The sequence below is a fragment of a genome, unplaced genomic scaffold, assembly GCF_019419815.1.
Source record: "Pyrus x bretschneideri cultivar Hongxiangsu unplaced genomic scaffold, Pyrus_bretschneideri_v1 Contig22, whole genome shotgun sequence".
In the NCBI taxonomy this organism is placed as follows: domain Eukaryota; kingdom Viridiplantae; phylum Streptophyta; class Magnoliopsida; order Rosales; family Rosaceae; genus Pyrus; species Pyrus x bretschneideri.
Window position 1 is genome coordinate 1,353,046 of NW_025999524.1, and position 7,788 is coordinate 1,360,833.

Here is a 7,788-nt window from a genome sequence, read left to right on the forward strand (position 1 = left end):
TAGTATCCAGAAAAATCAAATGTCTTTTTTTATTAAAAATAAATAGTACCAAATTTTTTTGTTAAAACCCTCTAAAAAAATTGCACCCGCCTTTAAAATCTCACTGCGTGTAGATAAACCCCAGCCCACAGAGAGGTCCACTTGTTTGACTTAGATCTCACGTGACGGACGCATTTCTCGAGCGTGCTCCCTGTCGGTTTCGGGTGTTGGGCGACGTGGACGACTGACACGGGACGGTGGTGGTGGGATGATGGCGGTGGGTCCCGTCCGCGTTAGGTCGTCGTGGTGGCCCCTCGCTGGGGACAGTTTTGAGTGCTCCACGTGTCGATGGGTCCGTACTGGGACGAGGAAAATTGTAAGTGGGGGTAAATGTTGGGGAACATCCCTGTCTGCTTGATTTTATCTACTTTGAGGCTAGGCCATTAAAAAACAACACCTCGTCTTTAGTATAATTACGTGCATGCCATTGTTCTTTTTTGGGGGGAAATTTGACCTAAAATAGTTAAAATTGTGAGAAGAACGTCCGATACTATAATTGGGACATTTTTCTTTTCCAAAAGGGATGTGATATCCACACTCTATTTTACTTCTCACATATTTTTTTTAATTTTCGACCGTCAGATTGGATGAATTGAAGAAAATCAACGAACATAAATTATCAAAAGGTGTGTAAGAAGTAAAATAGGATGTGTGGCACACCTCTTCCAAAATTACCTTGAAAGGGAAGTATATGGTAACCTTTTAAGACTCTAGAATATGATGATGTGATCTAATTAAGATTGGGTGTCCTTATCTATGTTTTTATACTATTCATTACATTGACGTATTTTTTTTGATAAAATATTTCGTATTTAGAAGGTGACTGCAGTATATAAACTTTCTTTAACTTATGAGAAAAGAGACTCGAATTTGAGTTCAAAGAGACAAAAATGTTACTAAAATCAAAGTAATCTAACACCACAAATATCATTTTAAACAAGTTTCCACAATTGTGCTCTTTGCTTATACAAAAATATATGCGTATGAAACTCCTTTTCTATGATCTAAAAGGAACATTAAAATATAATTATTGGTGTTTATAGCACAAAAAACTAACTTACATTAGAGAGATAATAATTCATATATTGGCAGTGCGTGATTTGTATCTTACACGATAATTCATGATTGACTTATTATATGGTCATTTACCGCTATCTTTTTTTCCTAATTTTTTTTACTATTATAAATGGAGATGAGAGAATTCGAGACTATTAGATAATTTAGAAGAAAGTGAGTTTTAAACTCGGGACATATGGATAAAAACTCAACACCCTACCCACTAGAATATTGAACCACAAATAAAACTAAAAATAATTCGCCGTCTGTTGGAATCGAACCCACTCATTTAAGGTATCTCATTGCATGCAAATTCTCCAGTATCATAATGCTTACTTAAAATGAAAAAAAATCACCAATAAAAATAAAGCCTAATCGGATAAATAATCATCATGGTCATAAAGTAATTGGAAGATAACTTCCATGATATTACCCAAAAAAAAAAAAAAAAAAAAACAAAGATTTAAACCATCGTGCTGTAGTCCGTTAGCAAATTTAGTATAAAAGTTATTTTTCTGTTAAATGTCTGTTAAATGCAAGGATAAAAATGTACTTTAACATGTGTACACCGTCTTCTTCCCCGTCTCTCTGCTACGTTTGTAATTTGCATTTTCAGTCTTCCATTTCGGGATGCTGTACTTTTCATTATCAACACCTTCCCCAAAACAAAATATCCTGCAAACCCACAACTATCAACACAAAACCCACTTTAGAATTTCAATCAAAACCCATAATTTAAACTGAAAATATGACTTTAGTCTGACTTTAGTCCATGAAACTTATTTTTCTCCACATAAAACCCGACATAAGTTTTCTACTGGAATAAAACCCATTAACTAGATTCCACATCATCAAATTCATTAATTATATTTGACTTTACACATTTAAAATTTTTCAATGCCCAAAACACCCCTATTTGAAAGTTTGATTTACACAATTAATTCCATACAAATTGTAAGGGAGAATTAATGATTTTACAAAACTAAAAAAATAATAAATTCATTGCATAATAAATAATAACAATAAAAATGCCTAATAAATGTAGTAATACATGCTTAGTTAAGTCAATAAAAATTATATTTTACATATAAATGTAAGTAAATTATTTCGCACACACACATATATATAACAACAACAAAAAACGTGCATGATATACATAAAAATTCATGCAAAATAATTTACCTACATAATAAAAGCAAACCCAAATATATGCAGAATAATATACCTACATAAAAAAGAATGTTATTATTTTATTCAATACTAGTTTACCTATTATTTGTACATATAATAATAAAATGTGCTCAATACATATGATGATACATACAAAATAAAATACCTACATAATGAAGAAATGTTATTTGATTCAAAATTAATTTACTTGCAAAATAAAGCAATTGTATTTTATTCAAGATTAATTTACCTATTATTTGTACATATATCTTATAACAATAAAATGTGCCAAATATATGTAATAATACATGAAAAATAAATTACCTACAAAATATATGTTATTTGCTCATCATAAATTTAAATATAGGAAGATTAATTAGTTTAATATGTTTGATCATATATGTAGTACTGTGCAAGTATATGTGTGTGTGCGTGTGTGTGTATATATATATATAATACTAATACTATACATTCATATAGGTAAACTATATATGTGTACATATATATATATATATATTAAGCTTATGGTAGTAATATATACATTTGAAGTATATATGTGTGTGTTAGGGGTAATAATATGTGCAATAATTATATTTTTTATTGTAATTAAGGTGAGTAATAACTTAAATTTTGAATTGTTACACCTTTTCTTACTGGTAGTAGTGGATTTTGTTACTGAAGTGATTTTTATCCCGTCTCAAAAAAAACAAAAATCAACTAAAGTTTTCACCTTTTTGTAAGTGGGTCTGAAGAGCCTCTCAATAAAAGCAACCACAAACAAGTCAAAGAGCCATGGAGCCACGCCGAGGGTGGCCCAGTAATACGACAGGGCGCTCAGAATCAAAACAGCACCGGGGGCCGTGAGCATCAAGTCATCGGATTTGGGGACCAGTGCTTCTATATATGATGTCGCCGCACTCCATCACCGTGCATAGCAGCCCCAATCCCACACCCAGAAATATGTTGTGGATGGCGTGGATCAACTCGCTGCCGCCGGATGCGAACACTAGCAGCGTTTTGGAGTTTGAAATTGTGATTCTTGATGAACTAGGTAGCTGGGATTCAGGGTTTGATTTTGAGTTTTCTGCTGAGAAATGGAGAGGTGGGTTTTGATTGGTGAGGACGGAGCTTGGCCACTCCGATGAAGGGATCCATGTGCTTGCTCATGTGCAAGATGCAAAATACAGCATCTCGAAATGGAAGAAAGTGAAATTACAGAGAGGGAAGAGGAAGGTGTACGGGTCAAATTACATTTTTATCCTGTGTTCAATGGACATTTAATGGTAAATTACTTTTGAACTAAATTTATTAACATAGTAACACCATATCACAAGGCTTATGTTCCAATTACTTTAGCATCACGATGATCATTTATTTGATTAGACTTAAAAATAAGGAAGTTTTAACAGAATATTTCTGATACTGTTCATTTTTAACAAGAAAAAATATTTTTACTTTAAAAAGTCATTCTTAATACTATTTGCCTACAACATTTTTTCATTTTTTTTATTAAAACTCAAAATTTTCAATTTTTTTTTGTTTTTTAGTTTTTCTTAAAAATAATACCTAATCCCGTTAAAAGTGAAAAGGGTAACGGTAATTTGGTAAAAGCGTGGGTCATGGTCCCATTTTAACCTTATCCTCAAGCGAAATCCCAGCTATGAAAGTGGTGTAGTAGTGTCCGCCAGGTCACGCACGCAAAAAGCATTAAGTTAATCAAAATTAAAAGGGAGTATTTTTCCTTACCATCATTTAACATGTTGTATACTTACTATTCTATTTATCATTTTTAGATAAGTTTGAATTTCAAAATTCATGTAATAAATAAACATAAATATCAAAATTCAAATACATCACACTAAATGGTAATGATAAAAAATGCAGTTCAGCTGTCATTTATTAACGCACGGGGAACCGCAACGCGAAACCGCGAACCGGCCCAGCTGTCATTTATTAACGCACAGCTCACTTCGGTCCACTTTTTAACGTATAGTTTCTATAAAAATATTTATAGAAAAATATTATTTTGGTGTCTCTCTTGAAATCAATATTTATAGTGAAGAATACATGAACGTGTTTCTAGTGTTTTAATCTTTTGCCAGCCGATTAATATTAAGTTCAAAATAGTGAGTAACCATATTTCGATCATTAAATGAGCAAAATAAGGAGACTTTGAGTTTATAATCTTAATTAGTTTAATATGTTGCAATTTTAATTAGTTTTTTTTTTTTTTTTCAATTTTGCATGATTTGATCATTGAGATCTCATTTTTTGATATGTTTTTCGGGTTTACATTTGCAGAAAATTTAGTTTAATTGTTAATAATTTCACATCTCAATTGCAGATAATCTTATTTTATCTGAACATGTTAGTCAATTTTTTAATTTGGACAAATTTTTCAACGTGCTCTAAAACACAAGTAGATACACTATATGTCGTTCTACAAGTAGAATAACATTTCAAAAAAAAGAATTCTGAACTTAAATAATGACTTATGAAGTACAACGACATATTTCGGCATTTGAGAAGATCTCTTGTTGATTAGAAATCATATATTATTTCTTGTTGTTAGGGGGAAGTACGTTGAACCTCTCAAGGTTAACTGAACATTGCAAAAAGCCTTTTCATGTGTAGATTATCACAACCCTGTCACTACTGGTGTCCACATAAAAATAAAAATTAAAAATTAAAAAGTGGTGGGTTGTTGTGTTAATTTAATTACTAATTCATTGTCTTAATGAAAGCCGATACAATTGGATGAAGTAGAGTTCAATTTAATAAACAAGTTATAACATCTTCAAAAGAAATATCAAATCCTAAATGAAAAGTCATTTAATCAAATTCGAAAGCAAGAGCAAACTCCAATCGATATGTCAATCTATATTTGACATCTCTATTAGAAATGCTCTAAGGACACTTTGTATTAAATCTAAACAAGTAGCATAAAAAATTAGTACGTGATTAGGGAAAATATTAAATTACAGTATTGGAGGATAATATTAATTAATAAAATTTGTGGAAATGCTTTTCACTCTAAAAATGCTTAACCAAAAGGTGTTTAGGTTAATCATGCTGGAACTCGATCCTCTCCTGAGCTCAGGATGGGGATCTTCATAAGCAGCCCATTCGGATCGTTCATATTTGATCAAACGGCTGCAATTATTATAATTTTTAGAGGACCCCTTATTTGTAACTGTTTGATCAAATTTCAACGGTCCGGATGAGCTGCTCAGGAGAATCCCAATCTTAAACTAAAGAGAGGATCCAGTTCCAATCATGCTAACCCTTTTCGTTTTGGTGACGGAATTGCCTCACCTACGCGGCTACACTCACCGAATATTGTATCTCTGGTTAAATTTAGGTTGCCTTGAATTTGAAAAAGGGCAATCAACAAACCAACATGTGACAAGATTTAACCTTTATAGTTACGAACTAAATGAGATAAGTCTAATAGCGGCGCGGCTTCAAGTGGCAGCGATAGTGCATATTATATTAGGCAGGTGTGTTTTCTTAGGGTTTGGTTCATTGGAGTTATGGGCTTGGCTTGTGCTAGTGCTTAATTTTGGTGACATGGACTTTCAATTCACTATTTTGATAAAATTAAAAACTTTTGATCAATTCATTTCCTTGATTTGTTCCACAACTTTTTTTTTTTTCAACTTTTCTTTTGTTTTTACTAAAGTCGTTGCTTTAGTAGTTGTATATTCTTCGTCGCATAACGGCTCGAACAAATTAGATATTTTTTTTTATATGTATATAATCGAACCCAAAATCTCACGTATAAAGGTAATGCTCTTAAACACTTGAATTACAAGTACCTTGTAGCAAAATATGACTTGTTAAATTGAGTTTCGAGTTAAGTTGAATAATAGTTTATGAGGTGTGGTTAGTCATAAAATATTTAATAGTTGGTCGTAAAATATTTATTAGAGTTATCCAACATTTATTTATTAACAATTAAACATGGCCCAGAAATTGACAAAATGTGCAAAATGATCTTCTGCACCTAAGACTCTCAGCGACTTATCTCATTTGTTGATACCTGATCGTTCAGTTAAACTTCACTTAACAGTGTTAAGTATTCAACTTATCTTCTCAATAAACAGATTAAAAACTAATGATAAGTTAAGTTAAAAGGATACGTGTCACTCAAATAAATAGGTCACAAAGAATCACATAGCGTTTTGGCCATAGAAGATTTGAACTCAGATAACATCTAAACTAAATATTAATAAAACACTAATTGTCAACCAAAATCCTATGAAATTACCCGTTTAACTCTTTAATTAAAACTGAACATGAATAAGAAATATAGGCAGAAATGTAATTTCACACAACCAAATTTTTTTTTTTTTTCAAAACCTCACCTACATGTAATTCTAACATATCTTTATTTAAAAACTAAAAAAACTAAAAATAAAAAATAAAGCCTCTCCCCGCTCCCACATTCTCTATCAGTCTTTTCCTCTCTCCTTCTACTTCAAAAACAAAAATAAATTTTTTTTACACACACTTTGTGTGCGCCCATTTGCTAGTATCTCTACTAATTAATAAAACACTCATTGTCAACCAAAACCCTATGAAATTACTAATTTAACCCTCGAATTAAAACATAACATGAAAATAAATATGGGGCAAAAATGTAATTTTACACAACCAAATTTTGTTGTTTTTTTTTTCAAAGCCTCATTTACGTGTAATCCTAACATATCTCTAATTATAAATAAAAAACTTTCCACTCCCACGTTCTCTATCACTCCCTTCCTCTCTCCATCTATTTCAAAAACAAAAATAAAAAAATTTCTCACACTTTGTGTGTGCCCATATGCTAGTGTAAAATATAAGAAGGCTTAATAGGATTATTAGTTCATGTAGTAATAGGGTAGTTGGATGATAACCCTTGTGATAAAAAAAAATTAGGATTTAAGCCTCTTTGGTGAAATTTGTTATGATTTAGGCCCAAAATTGAAAATTTTGTTAACTCTCCGTTAAGTGAAGGCTCACATGTGAGATTAAAAAGATAAAGTTAGCCACACGTGTAGCCCCATATGCTAACTAGCTTAATATGTGTGGCTCTCGTGGTAATAATTAATGGAGAGTTGACGAAAATTTCAATTTTTTGGCATAAATCCTAATACACTTCACCACAGTGACTTAAATCCTAATTTTTTTTATCACATGAGTTATCTTCCAATTATCCGATCACTACAGGACTAATAATCCAATTATACCAAGATAAGAAATTAATTATTATGAATGATATTCGGATTATCTTGTAATTATATATTTTCCTTATTTAGTTCAACAGGATAGGGTTGAGTTGAGTGGCTCCACTGTCATATTCAACAAGATAGGGATCCCATAACGAAAGCAAAACTAAGGTACGGTGGATGTTGAGGTTTTAAATGTTCGGTGATTTCTTGAAATGAAATAAAAAATTGAAAAAGTGTTATCCTTATCCACAACATCAAAACATGTGACCTTATTATACAGAAGAAAACGTCCCGGAAAAAAATATAAAGA

The 7,788-nt window shown here is 31.5% G+C and overlaps 1 long non-coding RNA gene across 1 annotated transcript; it reads right to left on the minus strand.

Annotated features, from left to right (window-relative positions):
* Positions 1-1,454: 1,454 nt before the first annotated feature.
* On the minus strand, positions 1,455-4,795 carry LOC125477792. The gene is made up of 2 exons (XR_007258713.1): positions 2,996-4,795; positions 1,455-1,784 (listed from the first exon to the last, which is right to left on the minus strand). It is a non-coding gene; the product is annotated as an uncharacterized LOC125477792 (long non-coding RNA).
* Between the last annotated feature and the right edge of the window lie 2,993 nt (positions 4,796-7,788).